General features: G+C 43.7%; 1 long non-coding RNA gene and 1 pseudogene across 2 annotated transcripts; both read left to right on the top strand.

Moving 5' to 3' along the window:
* The first annotated feature begins 8723 nt into the window (after positions 1 to 8723).
* LOC115198678 (uncharacterized) lies at positions 8724 to 17625 on the top strand. 2 transcript variants are annotated; one of them, XR_003879284.1, is made up of 4 exons: positions 8724 to 9044; positions 10129 to 10225; positions 17265 to 17387; positions 17504 to 17625. It is a non-coding gene; the product is annotated as an uncharacterized LOC115198678 (long non-coding RNA). The 2 variants fall into 2 exon arrangements; XR_003879285.1 differs by lacking the exons at positions 8724 to 9044; positions 10129 to 10225 and adding an exon at positions 15169 to 15211.
* Positions 12322 to 14500, top strand: LOC115198677 (glyoxalase domain-containing protein 4 pseudogene; annotated as a pseudogene).
* Positions 17626 to 18921: the final 1296 nt, after the last annotated feature.

Below are 18921 nucleotides of genomic sequence, written 5' to 3'. Positions count from 1 at the left end.
GACAGGTAGAAAAGTTCGCTCTACAAGCCTATATTTATCCCATGTACAATCTATTGCATTGGGGGCTATGGGGGAGGCGGAGTGAAAAGCCAGCAGCAGGCCGTGCGACACAGTTCCCCTTCAAATTAACCATATGAAGAAAAAAATACTTATTGCTTTTCTTGTTGGCATAGTAAAAGTGGCAATTGATTCAAATTCTATATCTTTGAATGAGTTATCTACATTTAGATGTGGGCTTTTATTTTTAAGGTTTCCTCATTACCAGTACTAGAATAGACATTACCAACAGCATACCACCCAGCATACCACCAACAGCATACCACCCTGCCCCAGGGCAGAGATTGGGGACTTTGCCCTGTGTAGGGTGCCATCTTTCGGATGGGACATTAAACAAGTGTCCTGACTCTATGTGGTCACTAAAGATCCCATGGCACTTATCATAAGAGTAGGGGTATTAACCCCGGTGTCCTGGCTAAATTCCCAATCTGGCCCTTATACCATCATGGCCACCTAATCATCCCCAGCTTCCGATTGGCTCATTCATCTCCCATCCCCTGTAACTAGTCCCCAGGTTGTTGCTGTAAATGATAATGTGTTCTCTTCTCAGTCAATTTACCTGGTAATAAAAGGGATAACTACTATAGTATAGAACCAGGACTACTTCAACGTAAGACAAAAGCTTTGTCAAAGAAACAAAATAGCCTAACGAAGGCTTAACAATGATGTTGGGGGTTAAAATCTTCCTAGAAGTCACGGAAGGACTTGTCAACAAGTCTCTCCTCCATTGATTAAAATGTAATATCTTTTGAATGAGTTATCCACATTTAAATGTTTTCAAATGAGGGCTTTTATTTGGAAGGTTTCCTCTTTACCATACGATCCTTACCAACACTAGCATAGACGTTACAGAAAGGGTAACCTTATAAAGTTATAAATATCTTTGATACGAAACTCCCGCCCCCCGTGTAGTGATGTGTTCGGTTTTGTTTCTTCAGGCTTACAGGATTTCCGCAGATCCTCTTCAGTGGCGCCATGATCACTTAAGTTTTCTACACAATGAAATTCAAATAGGCTAATTTGAGAAAATAGCTATTTCATCAAATCTCACCAGCTGCTCCCAATCGCATATCACCATGAATGTAAGAACACAGAGCCAAATTGGACTGGATTTTTAGGAATTCTTGCAAGAAACAAATCGAACAGCAATGACAAAAGTGAACACCGAGACATCTACAACTCAGAGTTTCGAAACAGGTAAACTTCTCTTCATCGATGAGATGACTCTTGTCCAACTATTTGTTCAAACTTGGAGGAGACTTGTTGACAAGTCCCTTCGTGCACCCTCTGTGACTTCTGGTAAGATTCTAACCCCTAACATTTCTCGAAATGTTCACCATCATTGTAAAAACCTAGTTTGGCTATTGTTTCTATAAGACCTTTTTTGGAACGTAAACCATAACAATGAAATTAGAATACGTGGCCCCACTACATCCTGCTAGCTGCCCCAATAACTCAACATGTCGAGTGCATGTTACAAGAAGAAAAGTTAACAAAGTCTTCTAAAGGCTGAAAAACAGGGTAACATGTAGCCTATAGTCAGTGTATGGTGAATTCAGAGGCGGAACTAGCAGACCAGACACTTCAAAGGACGTGGCTACTTGGCCTGGATAGTGGCGAGAAGCAACGGGCCATGGGGAGGGGTGTAGTGGACACTAGCCTCATTGTAGGACAGGCAAACACGGTGGGACAAATTTTTCACAGTGGTGTTGGGGGGGAAAAAATACACTTTTAAGCCACATTTTTATATTTAAATGCTTATAATTTCCACAATTTAATAGGCTATTTTATTGCTCCACTCCTTTTCCCCAGACAAAATAAATAACGTTTGGGGCGTCATTGTACTGCATGAAATACATAATTCTGCAGGAGTTCATTTCATATTAGGCTACATGTGAGATGTTATAGGCCTGACAGTTTCCAGATTTCAGTATGTATTCCATTTAACCCATCTCAAGTTCAAATTGATCATTTTGGCTCTCTCGTTTCAGCTCTCTCATTGGTTGGCAAAGTAAACATGTTATAATGCTAATTCTTAATCTTTCGCAATACTCTAAGTAGGCATAGTAATAACGACAGTCTTTCAGTGTCATATTTAAGTAGGCATAGTAAAACTTAACGTTTATTTGTTCTGAACATACAGGATACTTTACATAGCACAATTAAATAGTAGCCATACTTTCAGTAATGGCAGTGTAGTACAATACAAGGAATACTTGTACAGTGGTGCAATAGAGACAAAAGTGGTGTGGGTGTAGAGATGTGCAAAGAGTCATCTTGTGACAAGAACATGGAGGGAATAGATATTTTAATTGTACATTGGCACATTTCTGTTCTTCCTGCTTTTCCCAACATGCTGCAGTGCAGCACCCCTGGGTGGAGAGCAATTGTGGGGGGGTTCAGTACCTTGCTCAAGGGCACAATGGCAAGAGATGGTACATGGGAGCCTTCCAGCTGCCAGTTCAGCTCCATACCCATTTTCTGGGCTTGAACCATTGTAGTCATGGTACTCCACTCAGTCATTGTTTCTGATGTAGCCTAGCCCAAGATCAGTGTTTCCTGGTCCTAGGGACCCAAAGAGGTGCACATTTTTGTTTTGTCTTAGTACTAGCCATCTGATTCAAATGATCACCATTTGCATCCGCTGTGTGGTGTTAGGACAAAACATGAGCACAATGTTTCTGAACAGGCCTCGAGACCATGCCAGGACCATCAGGACCCATCCCGACATTAGGTCCACTTAGTACAGAAACATCCATATAAGCGCCATCAGTCCGCACTGTAGGTCTACCAAGCTGTCTTACAGCCTCTGCAAATGATACATCATTACTGATTATATATCTGAGCCCCTCTCTGCATCTGGCATCCACCAAATGCTGCACTGTGTTCTCCCCCACAATTACAACACTTAACCTTCCCATTTCTTCCACATTCACCGTAATCAGTCTCGTTCAAAACACTGCAGTGCATATGAGACAGTCTCTAACATTGTAACTAAGGAATCCTATCTGTACTTTTCTCAGCAAAACCTTCTCAAATCTCAGCATCACTGATAAGTGTAATGAACACGAGGGGAGACAGAGCTGGTTTCAAGCGCAGCAGGTGTTTATTGCAAAGGACCACAGGAGGAGGCAGGTAGCTGGGTCCAGGGGCAGGCAGAGGGTCATACACAGGGGGTCCAAAGGGGCAACAGTACAGGCAGGGAAAAGGCTAGTAACGTCATCCAGGAGATCAGGCAATAGGTTGATAACAGGAAATCCGATACAGGCAGGGAAAAGGCGTCGTTAGTGAGGCAGGCAAAAACTATCATACACGGGAAGAGTTAATCACGGGAAACCTGGCACTCTGAAAGTCGTGTCAAAACAAACACTACCTCAGTGATGGTGTGCGAAGAGCTGAACTAAATAGTGTGTGATAATGACATACAGGTGTGTGAACAGGTGATTAGAATTCAGGTGATTGGGATCTGGAGAGTGAGCTGCGTTCAGGGGATGTAGGTGTTTGAGAGTGAGCTGGAAAGTGGGTTGTGTTCAGGGGATCTACGTGTTTGAGAGTGTGAGTTGGAAGCAGACGTTGCAGTACGCCACCCCCGGGCGGCACTTGACGGCCTAGGAAGCGGAGCAAAGGGCCTCCCCCGGGGGCGTGGAGCTGTGCGGTCACGGTGGAAAGCCAGGATCATGACTGGGTCGAGGATGTCCTGGGCGTGGATCCAGGACCGTTCCCCTCCCAATCCACTAGGTAGTGGATGCGACCACCCAGGCACTTGGAGTCAAGGAGGGCTCGGATGGAATAAGCAGGTGCAACGCCGATGTCAAACGGAGGGGGTGCGCCACAGGAGGATGGAGAGGGCTGTACCTCACAGGCTTGAGAAGGGACATATGGAAGGATGAGGAGGTCCAGTAATGGCGGGGCAACTGGGGATGGTAGGTGACCGGATTGATGCAGTGTGTTATTTTGAAGGGACCAATGAACCGGGGACGGAACTTTTTGCAGGGGTCATGAAGCCGGATGTCCCGGGTAGAGAGCCACACACGTTGACCAGGGTGGAAGAGTGGAGTAGGTCGGCGACGCCGGTCAGTGAACCGTTTCTGGGAGAGGGAAGCTTGATGGAGGTGCTGATGTGCGGCCTCTCAAACCTGCTCACTTGTCGAAAGCACTCATTGACGGCAGGCACAGTTCCGGGCTCTGTCTCCCATGGGAACACGGGGGTGGTTGGTATCCGAGGACACACTGAAAAGGAGTGAGATGGAGTGAGGAATGCACCAGGGAGTTCTGTGGGTATTCGGCCCAGGCTAGATAGCGACTCCACTCGTGTGGTTGGTGGGTGCAGTGTTGGCGAAGGTACTGCCCTATTTCAGGCGTTCCGTCTGCTCGTTGGTTTGGGGGATGGTATCTGGAGGATAGGTTGATGGAGACCCCCAGTCGGTCACAGAAGGCTTGCAACACCCTGGAGATGAACTGGGGTCCCCGATCCAAAAATGTCTTCCGGGATCCCATACAGACGAAACACCTGTTGGAACATGTACTCGGCCATTTCCATGGCATTAGATAGATGCGAAAGGGGTATGAGTCGGCACATCTTGGAGAACCGGTCCACTACAACAAATAGTTGTGAAGCCCGACGAGTCCTGCAGATCCGTGAGGAAGTCCATGGCGATGTGGGAGCATGGTCTGTGTGGTGTAGGTGAAGGCTCGAGCTTACCGGTAGGTAATTGGCGATGGCTCTTTGCCCAAGCACAGACGGGACAGGAAAGAACGTAATCTCGGATGTCGGCGGTTAGGGATGACCACCAGAACTTGCGTGTCAGTAGCTCTGTGGTCCGGGTGATTCCGGGATGGCCAGAACTCAGCGGGTCTGATGGTCATATATGGGAGGAGCAAATCGTGGGGAACCCAGCGCTCTGAAAGACGTGTGTCACAAAGCAAACAATACCTCACAGTGATGGGGTGCAATGAACTGAACTAAATAGTGTGTGATAATGACATACAGGTGTGTGAACAGGTGATTAGAATTCAGGTGATTGGGATCTGGAGAGTGAGCTGTGTTCAGGGGATCTAGGTGTTTGAGAGTGTGAGCTGGAAAGTGGGCTGGAAAGTGAGCTAGAAAGTGAGCTGTGTTTAGGGGATCTACGCGTTTGAGGGTGTGAGTTGGAAGCAGACGTTACAATAAGCTTTCACTTCTTTGGTCCTCTTTCCTACTGATCAACCTTTTGGCCTCAATCACTCTGCCTCTCTTCACATTTTCTTTAATATCATCTATGGACATAGATATTGGGACCCCAGTGATGACTCCCCTCAACCTAGCATAAGCACAAGGTACATGGCTTTTAATCTTCTTTCCATTTGCAGAACCTTTTCCATTTGCAGAATCTTCCCTTGCTGAGCCTGGCTACCACAATCTACCATTTTCAATTAACCGGGCTAGTTTAACTTCACCTATCGCTTCCTCTAAAGCATTAGTTAGTCAGATAGGGTGTAAATGAGGCCGTGTGGTCTCATCAAACACCATTACAACAGGTTAAGTGTTGGTCCCATGTTTCATGAGCTGAAATAAAAATAAAAGAATCCCAGAAATGTTCCATATGCACAAAAAACAATTCTCTCAAATGTTGTGCATAAATTTGTCTACATCACTGTTAGTGAACATTTCTCTGCCAAGATAATCCATCCACCTGACAGGTGTGGCATATCAAGAAGCTGATTTAAAAGCATGATCATTACACAGGTGGACAATAAAAGGCCACTTTAAAATGTGCAGTTTTGTCACGCAACACAATGCCCAAGATGTCTCAAGTGTTGAGAGAGTGTGCAATTGGCATGCTGACTGTAGGAATGTACACCAGAGCTGTTGCCAGAGAATCTAATGTTAATTTCTCTACCATACACTGCCTCCAAAGTTGTTTTAGGGAATTTGGCAGTACTTCCAACCGGCCTCACAACCGCAGACCACGTGTAACCACAACAGCCCAGGACCTCCACATCCGGTTTCTTCACCTGCGGGATCGTCTGGGGTGGGGAGGTACTGAAAAGCATTTCTGTCTGCAATAAAGCCCTTTTGTGGGACAAAAACTTAATTCTGATTGGCTGGGACTGGCTCCCCAGTGGGTGGGTCTGCCTGCCAAGTGGGTGGTGGCCTATGGCCTCCAAGGCCCACCCATGGCTGCACCCCTGCCCAGTCATGTGAAATCCATAGATTAGGGCCTAATGAATTTTTTTCAGATTGGTAAGTGTAGATTGATTTCTTTATATGAACTGTAACTCAGTAGAATCTTTGAAATTGTTGCATGTTGCGTTTATATTTTTGTTAAGTATATATCTAAAATCAAATCAAATCACATTTTATTTGTCACATGTGCCGAATACAACAGGTATCTTACAGTGAAATATTACTTACAAGCCCTTAACCAACAATGCAGTTTTAACAAAATACCTAAAAAAGTAAGAAATAAAAGTAACAAATCATTAAAGAGCAGCAGCAAAATAACAATAGCGAGGATATATACAGGGGGCACCGGTTAGTCAAGGTAATTGAGGTAATATGTACATGTAGGTAGAGTTATTAAAGTGACTATGCATAGATAATAAGAGAGAGCAGCAGCAGCGTTCCGGACACACACACACACACACACAATGCTAATAGTCTGGGTAGCCATTATAGTAGATGTTCAGGAGTCTTATGGCTTGGGGGTAGAAGCTGTTTAGAAGCCTCTTGGACCTAGACTTGGCGCTCTGGTACCGCTTGCCGTGCAATAGCAGAGAGAACAGTCTATGACATTTTTTAGGGCCTTACTCTGAGAGGTGTAGAGGTCCTGGATGGCAGGAAGCCCTGGTGATGTACTAGGCCATACGCACTACCCTCTGTAGTGCTTTGCAGTCGGAGGCCGAGCAGTTTCCATACCAGGCAGTGATGCAACCAGTCAGGATGCTCTCAATGGTGCAGCTGTAAAACCTTTTCAGGATCTGAGGAACCGTGCCAAAATGTTTCAGTCTCCTGAGGGGGAATAGGTTTTGTTGTGCCCTCTTCACAACTGTCTTGGTGTGCTTGGACCATGTTAGGTTGTTGGTGATGTGGATGCCAAGGAACTTGAAGCTCTCAACCTGCTCCACGACAGCCCCATCAATGAGAATTGGGGCGTGCTCAGTCCTCCTTTTCCTGTAGTCCACAATAATCTCCTTTGTCTTGATCACATTGAGGGAGAGGTTGTTGTCCTTGCACCACACAGTCAGGTCTCTGACTTCCTCCCACTGTTGTGTCATCGGCAAACAATGATGGTGTTGGAGTTGTGCCTGGCTGTACAGTCATGAGTGAACAGGGGGTACAGGAGGGGACTGAGCACGTACCCCTGAGGGGCCCCCCGTGTTGAGGATCAGCATGGCGGATGTGTTGTTATCTACACTTACCACCTGGGGGCAGCCCGTCAGGTAGTACCGCCCTGGGGGCAGTCCCTTATTTTAAGTTCAACCCTGTTCCATGAACTGAACTCTCGTTTTAATATGGTGAAACTTTTTTTTAAATGTTTTTTTCAAAAGAAACATTGAACATACTCAAATCATAGTGTAAAAGCAGGTGAGCTGGTTCTACTCTTTTTGGCCATATGCTGGTGTTTTGTGGTGGAAAACTGAGCGGGTCAAGTATAACACATCAACCCTGTTACTCATTAAACATTTTATGGGTGAAGCTTGCATTCAATTGCCACTCTCGGTTGCTCACAAATAGCTTCCATTCCCCATGTCACAAGGGAATCTATGGTTGATGTAGTCAACCGGTCAACCCTGTTACTTTATTTGGCACTTATACAACAGGTGGGTCTAATCCTGAATGGTGATTGTTTAAAACCGAATTCCAGCCGGTGTCTATTCCACAAGTTACAACCGGCTAAATCTATGACGTTAAAATGCTATTTACTCTGTTCCATCTGACTGCGCAATCCACTGTCTCATCAGCCCAGCTAGGCACTTTATAAACTTGATCTCCGCTATAAAGATCTAGACATTATTTTACATTTCTTTTAGACTAACATTTTGTTTTGAACAGCTGAGATTTGTATAAACCTTGCTGTCTGTCTGGCCGACATTTGCAACATTGTTTCAAAATTCAAATTCGACCTCCAGCTGTCCCATAGTAGTCTAGTGGGAGGCTTCTCTCGGGCCTAACACCCATGCCGATATATCCTCTAAACACTTGCTTCTCTGGCATTATCACTTAATTATGAGCACTTACTAAAGTCTTTAAAAATAATTACTTCTTGAGATGTGAAAGAGTTTATATTTTTTTATTCAAAGGTTTAAGTTTTCTTATTTTTCAGTCAACAAAGAAAACACAATACACATTCACAGATGTGGCAGACATAAATAATAGAATAAAAACTAAAATGAAACAAACAACAAATTTGCAGCAGCACTATCTGTGATCATGTTAGATATTTCCAGCTTTAGCTGAGATAATGAGAACATCATTCATTTTATAGCCCCTTACACATCATGTATACAGACACATTTCCTTAATCACCACATTCACTCTGTCCAGTTTGAAATATAGTTGAGTAGTGGAGACCGACCCTGGGTTGTCTCTTGCGGAGGTCATAATTGAGCTTTTCAAGAGGAAGAAAGTCAACAATCTGGTCAATCCACATTTTAAACGTAGGAGAGGAATCAGAAGCCCGCATTAGGAGAATACATTTGAAAACATGTTTTTTACGAAGTTGAACATGTGCTCTTTATGACAGAAGGTTAAAATTTGTTGAAATTCCCCCCAAAATTGACCAAGTTACACTTCTCAAAAGGCACAGAATTGGTAGAACAGCCCGTTGGTATTTGGACGTGACTGGTCTGAATGGATGGGGGGAGTTCATGAACACTTCTGAATTTTAACCTCTCTCTTTCTTAGGGATGGAGTGAGAGACCCTAACTTCATTAAAATCCTCTACGCTCTCAAGCTATCCAATAATGCCAAAGTCTATTCAGGAGTGGTGAACTTCAAACCAAAGGTAGGCCTACAACACTAGCCTGGTACAGAGTTATATGAACATATGGCCCTGGCCTGGTTGCTTTAGACAGGGTGTTGGTAGGCCAACTTAACTAAACAGTGTGCCAGGGGGATTCCAGGGTGTACAGCACCACTTTATGGTGTTGCCAGTTAGGTTTAGCAGAGCCCCACACATACACACACTGTGGTCCATTGTGTCTGATGGTCACATGTTAGGGGGTGGAACTACTAACTCATAAGGGTCATTGGGTTACTGTTGTGTTCCTCAACCCGTTCACAAGTTGTGCGTGTGTCCCGGTTCAAGTCCGGGTTCATGATCAGCCCACATCCTCTCCAGCTCAGCTTTTACAACCTGTACCAACCTGGCAATCGATGCCAACTGCATTCTGGCGTGTGTGTTTCCGTATGTTACAAAGTCAACATTGCCAAACCGAAATAAAAAAGAAGACCGACGTCCAAATGACTCTGCTCTGATAGCAGATATAGTCGTGGCACTAGACTAAAGAGGCGGAAGGTTGAATTTGACCCCTGAGTGTGTTGGTCTGCAGGTGAGGGAGTTCTGTCAGGACCAGTGGCAAGGACCCCGGGGAAAAGGGTGTGGCCAGAAGCAGCAGGGGGTGTCTAGCTCTTTTCCTGTTCAGAATGGAGGACAGGTTAACGGGGTGGGGCAGAAGAATGGTGTGTGTGAGTGGAGGGTCTGTGGCGCCCTCACCTGGCCTAGCCCAGACATCACACACCCCCAGGAGAGACTGGAGAATTACATCCTCAGGAAGTTCAACTCTGACAGGTGATTGGTCCAGACATGGAGCTGTTTGTTTTTACCTTTATTCTTCATTCGTCAGGTCCTTATGGATCCTCGGTAGCCCAATCCCAAATTCCCTATGGACTGACAGGATTTGATAGGTATATGCAATATGGTTAAACTTCCACCAAGCCTTTCAGTGAGCAAGTGGAGCTATTATCATATTGCTCACATTTTTCAAATCCTCTCCGATCTCGACAAGTGCATAGGGTCTTAGGGGTCCATTTGGTATTGGACCTCTGTGTAATGTGACTAACCTAACCCCTGACCCCTATCCCGTCAGAGCTAAGTTGATCTCAGACCGTGGCGGTGTAAGCATCACTTCTGACCACCTTGTTGTTGATGGCCTGATCAAGTTCACTCTGGAGAGTGAGACAGAGGTAAGACCAGAACTTTAACCCTGACTCTGTCTGACCCTAATGCTGCGTTCATAACATCTCGTAAATTCGTAAATACCAGCATACGACTGGGAAAAATCCACTTGAACGCTTGAACTGGTAATTACTAGTGGGAAACTCGTCTATCATTTCTGAACTCTGACTTCTCCTACATGCTTAACTCTGAAGTCACATACTAAGTAAACAACCTCGATAACAGCATTTTTGGCAGTTAAATGCAACAACAAAACCTTATTTATAAAAAAAAACGATCTATTCATGTTTTTTGAACACTAATTAGTTTGCCTGCATAATATCTGTACTTTTAGTTTATGTTTGTCTCAGCAGCCAATTGGCGTTCTCGACGAGTTCAAAGCACGTGAATGCACAGAACGCAGACAACTCGTTTCTCCCAGTTTACAAGTAATATTTTACGAGTTTCCCACTTGCTGTGAACGCAGCATTACACTAGCATTGTTTAAATTGGGGACACAGGGGGGAACGCCCAGCACCCAACATCAGAGTTTTTCCCCACAAAGCCGACAGAATTTATACTGGTGCGTTAATTAAGGATAGGTGTCCCGCTAGCGGGACAACTTCCGGTGAAACTGGAGGGCGCACAATTCAAATAAATAATCATAAATAATATGGATATTAAACATTTAGGTACATATGTGTCTTATATCGTCTGAAAGCTTAAATTCTTGTAAATCTAACTGCACTGTCCGATTTACAGTAGCTATTACAGTGAAAACATGCCATGCGATTGTTTGAAAACAGCGCCCCACATCAAAATATAAATATCCACCGGCACAGGTTTCATACATTCACAAATTACGATTAAATATTCACTTACTTTTTGAAAATCTTCCTCCGATTTGTCATCCAAAGGGTCACAGCTATTACGTGTAGTGTCGTTTTGCTAGATAATATCCTTCTTTATATCCCAAAAAAGTCTGTTTATTTGCCACCATCAATTAGATTAATCCACTCGTTCAACATGCAGAGAAAGGAATCCGAAAATCTACCTTCTAAACTTTGTTTCAACAAGTCAAAATATGTTTCTATTTACTCCTCAGATACCCTAAAATGTAATCAAACTATAATATTTCTTATGGAAAGAAGTATGTTCAATAGGAAACCGATTTTAGCAGGTGCGTACTGTCTTCATGGCACGCGCAAACATGAATTTCCAAGACTGTGTCTGTACTAAAACTGATATTTCTTATTCGTTTCTGAAGTTACAAGCCTCAAACCTTGAACATAAATTGCTGTGGAAGCCATAGGAATTGCATTCAGGGAGCTAATTTTCAATATGACCTTTTACTTGCATTTCTAAGAGGATGGTTTCTCTCAAAAAATAATTCTGGTTGGTTTTTATTTGGATTTTCTCCTACCATATCTATTGTGTTATATTCTCCTACATTATTTTAACATTTCTACAAACGTCAAAGTGTTTCCTTTCCAATGGTACCAATTATATGCATATCCTGGCTTCAGGGCCTGAGCTACAGGCAGTTTACTTTGGGCACGTCACTCAGGCGGAAATGGGAAAAAAAAGGGGCCTAGCCCTAAGAAGTTTTGAATGGTCAGATGCGGCACATGCAAATCTAAAGTGATAGCAGGCGACAAGATCTGGGAGAATGGGAATAAAAGGCGCCAGACTGCTCTGAACTCTAATTCATAAATAAGAGACAGTAGTTAGTTGTCCCACATCTGTAAATCTACTTTTACCCTAACTCTAAGACCAGACCTGTGACAAAATAGTAGCTGTTTTCTTTCAATGACTTTACAGGAGAAACTAACAAACTCCTTCCCTCCCGCGCGCTCTCTCTCAGTGCAAGCTGGGAGTTTTTTTGGAGTCTGAGTGTTTGGTGTGGAGTTAGATCGCCTGTGTTTTCTTTTTTGTTTCCTTTTCTTGGTGGTTTTCATTTTTCTAGGCATGATTAAGGTTATCATTACTTAAATGTTTTGTGGTAGAACTAGGTATATTTCATGTCTGGTTGGAATTTTTTTCGCTTTAGTGGCAATGGCTAACCACATGGGGACGCTGTCCCTGTCACTTCGGCTATTGTCACTGTGGAGGAGTTTCCGGTCGCCATAGGAGAGAAAGTAGGCTATGAAAATGTTTCTTATGCGTCACAGATGAATAAAGCTGTGGTGGTTTTTCTGAAAGAAGAGAGTCTTGTTGATCGGATGCTTGAGCATGGCGTACTTCTTTAAATGTATGTTTATTCAAGTTACGCCGCTTTTTTTCTCCATCAACAAGGGTAACGATTTCGGATGTGCCGCCGTTTATTCCCAATGAGCTATTGGAGCGCGAGTTATTGCGGTTCAATTAAGATTGTCCCATTGGGTTGCAAACACCCGGCGTTGAAACAGGTTATGTTGTTTCGGCGACAGGTGTTTATGTTTTTGGACTCACCGGAACAGACTTTGGAGGTATCGTTTAAAGTCAAGTATGACAACAGACTGTATATGGCTTATGCTAGTATGGATAGTCAACAGTGTTTTGAGTGTGGGGATGTTGGCCATAAGTGGCATGCTGAAAAGGAAGAAGGCGGAGGGAGGGGCGCAGGTGGTCCTCGTACCACCTGGGCCCACTGAGGTGGGCCGACAGTGGTAGAGCAGCCACAAGCACCTGTTGCTGAGTAACAAGCTGTCTGTGTTGAGGGTATGGAGTTGCAGCTTGTACCAGAGGGAAATATAGCGTTTGATGTGCAGCAGAAAAATATCGTTGTAGGAGGTAAGAATGGATCTGGGGAGCCAATTCCCCAGACTAGAGAGGAGATGCTCGGTATGAGTGATGGGGTGCAAGTGGGGAGTTTTGAGAGTGATGTGGCAGAGGGGAGTCAGGGGTCTGTGGCCTCAGTTGAGGAGGATCAGTATGATATGGATGTCTCTGTTGATATGGTATCATCTGGTGAAGACTCAATTTACAATCTAGAGGGGGTAAATTGGTTCCTGGATCAGACTTTTGGGAAATCTGTCAAATTGGCAGATTTTTTTTTTTATGTTGATACGTTTGTGAGGTCAGCTGTGGTGTTATAGAAGACGGTGGGGTTAGATCAGTTGAGTGTGAAGAAGCGTTTCTGCTTGAGGAAATTTGTTAATGCTGTCACGGCAGCAAAAGGTAGTGAGAAACGTGGTAAGGTTAAGAGAAAATGAAAACAATATGATGATCATGCCTCATAGGGTATTTTTCTCTCTGTCTGGGTTCTCTGTGGTTTCAGCTGATTTTCCTTTCTCCTTTCTATATGGCAATCATTTGCAAGGATCCTCAATCAACGTAGACAAACTGAGCGTGATATATAATCGTATAGTACATAGCAAACTCACTTGGGTTATCATGGCTTTGAGGTGAGCCTTGCAGGTCGTTTTCAAAGTGAGTGACAGAAGCAAAACGGCCACCCTTTACCGAGATGTTCTCGGCATGAAGATTTTGTGTCACAAAGAGTTTGAAGAGGGATGTAAAAGAAACATGTAATGGCCCTTATGATGGAAACTGGAGCAAGACAATGGTCAGCTTTGGGCCAGAGGATGGTAACTTTGTGGCTGAACTGATCTACGATTATGGAGTGGGAGAATATTGCCTAGGCAACTACTTCCTGGGTCTGACTCTACAGTCTAGCCAGGCTGTCAGCAATGCTAAGTAGCTTGGTTGGCTCCTCACTGAGGTTGGAAAGGCCCTTTATCTGGCTGAGGCACCAGGAGGTTATCGCTTCTACCTGGTGGACAAAGAACAGCCTCCCAATGATCCTGTACAGAAGGTGTGTCTAGCAGGGTCTGACATGCAGGAATCAATACACTACTGGTCCTCCCTTCTGGGGATGAAGGAGAAAGAGATATGAAGAGAAGAAGACTGTGCTGACGGGATTCACATACACTCAGTGTAAACTAGAGCTTCAGAAAATTGTTGAGATAGTAGATCATGGGACAGTCTTTGGACGTATAGCATTCTCCTGTCCACGTGAACAATTGGCAGATCTTGAAGCACTGATGACAAAAGGAAACCAAAAAAATGCATTAGCCTGGACACCCCTGGAAAGGTTACAGTAGAAGTGGTCATTTGGGCTGATCCAGATGCCCATGATATCTGCTTTGTTTGAGTGTTCATTGTGCTGTGGGTAGGGTTGCAAAGGGTCTGAAACGTTCCTGTAAATTTCAGGAAATCTTCCTGGAAATTTTCCATGGGAAGTTAAGAATTTGGGGAATTTTGCTTAAATTCATCAAAAAAGTTACCTTATAACAGTGAACCTTTTTTTGTGGGATACACATAAGGCAATTCTAGGTCTTGTGGCATATTTTGATTAAACTATTCACAATTCAATGGAATTGTAACCCTCTGCATGCACAGTGCATTCTTCCATCACATGTACAGCTGATTCTCAAGATCTTGCACACTAATGAGATGCCATTGAGCCCACACTACTACACTGTCTGAGCCAAGGATGACATGCTTTCTGGTAAGTTTTGATTACAATACTGGGTGGGGTGAATATATTTTATATGACATACATGATGTTTTGTTAACTAGTAAATAGTAGCCTACAGCAAAGTGTGTTTAAATCATTTCTAACTTGTTAATTTCTGCTAGTTAGTTTTTGCTACCATGTGAGCTTGATTGAGCCTGCTAACTGAGGAGTGTTAATTCACCTGTTTCCATACATGTTTCATTTTAAAACATTTATCTTACAAAGGAGTTGTTTAATCTCCTTAACTATTTATCTGTACATGGAATTGTATTTTTATTTTTTTACATTTTCTTTTCTAATCTTTACAGGAAAATGCCACAGGCACTATCTGTTGTGTGGAGACATTTCACTGCAGCTAATGTAGAAGGAAAATATGTGTACATTTGCAAATACTGTGCCAAATCATATGTGAAGAATGCAACAAAGATGCAGAATCATCTGGCCAAGTGCATAAAGTTTCCTCAACGCTCACAACAAGCAACCTCTGACAAAAGTCCCTCTACTTCTATTCGAGGTAAAAATTATGAATCAGAAACCTTATCGATAGCAACAGCTCATGGTCCTCCTGGAATCAGAAGTTTTTTGACTCAATGGAGGAACGTAGTCACAGAAATGCTGATGAATGTCTTGCTCGAGTTGTGAATGCAACTGGTTCACCTCTGATGCTCACAGGCAATGTGTATTGGAAGAGATTTCTGAATGTTCTTTTCCCAGCATTCACCCCTCCAACCAGACATGCTTTATCTACTAATTTGCTGGATACAGAGTTCAACAGAGTTCAAGTGAAGGTCAAGAAAATCATAGAGAAAGCAGACTGTATTGCAATCCTCTCTGATGGGTGGTCAAGTTTGTGGGCAAGGAATAATTAACTACATCTCCACCCCTCAACCAGTATTCCTCAAGAGCACAGACACACCGGTCTGTACATTGCAGTTGAGCTGAAGGCAGTCATCAATGACCTTGGACCACAGAAGGTATTTGCACTGGTGACAGACAATGCTGCGAACATGAAGGCTGCTTGGTCTAAAGTGGAAGAGTCCTATCCTCACATCACACCCATTGACTGTGCTGCTCATTCATTGAATCTGCTCCTCAAGGACATCATGGCACTGAAAACAATGGATACACTCTACAAGAGAGCCAAGGAAATGGTTAGGTATGTGAAGCATCATCAAGTTATAGCAGCAATCTACCTCACCAAACAAAGTGAGAAGAATAAGAGCGCCACATTGAAGCTGCCCAGCAACACCCATTGGGGTGGTGTTGTCATCATGTTTGACTGTCTCCTGGAGGGGAAGGAGTCTCTCCAAGAAATGGCCATATCACAGTCTGCCGATATGGACAGCCCCATCAAGAGGATCCTCCTGGATTATGTATTTTGGGAGAGAGTGGTAAGCAGCCTGAAACCTATAGCAGTAGCCATTGCACGGATTGAGGGAGTCAATGCCATCCTGTCTGATGTTCAGACTCTGCTTCACTGTTGCTCCAAGCAGAGGAAACTGCAGTTCTGAAATACATCAAAAGCGTTAAGACTTCTGCCTGAAGCCCATACATGCCGCAGCGTACATGTTGGACCCCAAGTATGCTGGCAAGAGCATCCTGTCTGGTGCAGAGATCAACAAGGCCTATGGTGTCATCACTACTGTGTCTCACCACCTTAGCCTGGATGAGGGCAAGGTTCTTGGCAGTCTAGCGAAGTACACTTCCAAGCAAGGGCTCTGGGATGGAGATGCAATATGGCAGTTGTGCCAACATATCCCATCAGCCACCTGGTGGAAGGGACTGTCTGTATCTGAGGCTCTTTCCCCTGTTGCCTCCATCATCCTCCAAATCCCAACATCATCCGCCTCAGAACGGAACTGGTCCTTTGTTTTGGAACACACACACAAAAGCACGCAACAGGCTAACCATATCTAACCAGTGTTGAAAAATCAGGGGCCATCTGGGCAAATTTGAGGCTTTTTGAGCCTGACAACGAGCCATCCTCAACAAGGTTGGAAAGTGACAGTTAAGATGAGGCCTCAGAGTCTGATGTTCAAGAGGTGGACATTGAGGAGGTCCAGAGAGAAGACATGGAAGTCTGAGAGGAAGACAACCAAAGCTTTAGTTTCTAGACTATCATTTTACAGATGTATGTTGAAAATGTTTTTGGGAGATTCATTATTCCCTTTCTTTTGTTGTTCAGTGAAATCATCCCAAGTGAAGAGTCAACTAATTTAATTAAAGTACAATTCGTAACAATTTATTTTTTTATTATTTCTATTAGAAGGATTTAATAATTGGCAATTGTCTACTTATGATAAGGTAAAAGGTTTATGTTTCTGTCTCCATATGATATGGTAAATATATCCAATGCAAAAAACATCTACATTTAAATGGTACTAATATTAATTTGCATATATTCCCATTAATTACCACGGAAAGTTTCCACCTCTGAATATTCCCCAAAATGTGCAACCCTAGCCATGGGTTCCCAGACCCAATAAATGTCCTTTAAAACTAAAAAAAAACTCTTTCTTCCCCCTCCCAACACTCTTCTCCTCTCTCTGCCCCTTCCTCCCCATCAGTCTCTCAGCCAACAGCCTGAAGCCCATGGTGCTTTTCCAGGACCACAAGGTTCCAGGATATGCCAAAGATCTGATCAAGTTCCTCAATGGATACTCCTCCTCTACTCTTTTACTGGATGCTCAGTGAGTACTTCCTCTTCCTCCTCTGTAATCCTAGACCACCCTGCCAGTGTTCAATATGGGTGCTGTGAATGTCTCTTTCTTTCTCTCTCTCGCCCTCCCTCCCCCTCTTCCCCCAGGTCTATCCTAGAGTCAGGTCTGAGTAGAGAATTACTCTAAACGGTTCCAGCTGCTGCTGTATCTAGAGGAGCTACAGATGGAGGTGGACATTAAAATATACAACAAGCCCAACACTCCCATGGTCAGAGACAAGACACTACTGGTGCTAGAGGCACACACAAACACAGATGTACGCACACATGGTCAGAGACAAGACCAACAAGACACTACTGGTGCTGCAGGACACACACACAAACAAACAAACACTAGGAACGCATCTCCTCCTCTACTAGATGGCCCAGGGTTTATCTCCAGCCCAGTATGTTGTGTGCTCATGCAGGTACCAGGTGAGTCCGAGAATCGTCCATCTGTTCTGCGGGGCAACTCCATCCTGGTGACGAGGTCAGGTGACGCTAATAAGGGGGGCGTGGTCAAATACCGTGGTTACGTCCACCGTGTGGAGCTGGACTCCGTCAAACTGGGATTTAACAGGAAGTAAGGACATGATTGGAGGAGGCTTCTTCCTGAAGGGATCTTATAAATCAAAGCTCTCTCTCTTCATGGTTGTCTGGTTACATTCTGATTCTCTACTCTTTCTTCAAAAGTGTGCACTCGTTCACTCCCCCTCATGCATTTAAAAGCACTGGATTAGGGAAAGCATGGCTGGGGGGAGTTTCCAACATATTCCTTATACTAGTTAATTTCTTTTAAATCCGTGAGGTGGCGTGCCACTCTGAACCCTCACACTAAATTCTTACGCTGCTCTATCATTTGTTAGACTTTAGTCTGAATCTTCCATTATTGAAAGTTGTTTTGTGGTGTTGTTTGTGGTGAAAACCAATCCCAGTATCAAAGCCAATTACGTACCACAAAAACGCAGCTTCACCCACGTGTGTTCTGGCCCAACACATTGGTTTCTGGAACTAATCAGACAGCCCCAAAGGATCTAAAACAAACGTCCGTGGGTGTGGCATTGTGTTTGAACAGATTAAGGAGTCAGAGTAGCAGTGTTGTAAAGCACTTAAGTAAAAATACTTGAAAGTACTACTTAAGTTGTTTTTTGGGGTATCTGTACTTTACCATTTATATTTTGGTCAACTTTTACTTTGCTGCATTCCTAAAGAAAATAATGTACTTTTTACTCCTTACATTTTCCCTGACACCCAAAAGTACTCATTACATTTTGAATGGTTAGCAGGACAGAACATTTTACAATTCACACACTAATAAACAGAACCTCCCTGGTCAGCCCTACTGCCTCTGATCTGGCGGACTCACTAGACACAAATGCTTTGTTGGTAAATTGTCTGACTGTTGGAGTGTGCTTAATATAAGGAATTTAAAATTATTCATACTATTAATTTTGATACTTAAGTATATTTAAAACCAAATACTTTTAGATTTTTACACAAGTAGTAATTTACTGTAATTCTTCACT

Source organism: Salmo trutta, chromosome 8 (genome assembly GCF_901001165.1).
Source record: "Salmo trutta chromosome 8, fSalTru1.1, whole genome shotgun sequence".
Lineage (NCBI taxonomy): Eukaryota > Metazoa > Chordata > Actinopteri > Salmoniformes > Salmonidae > Salmo > Salmo trutta.
This window is presented reverse-complemented; position numbering and strand designations above follow the sequence as displayed.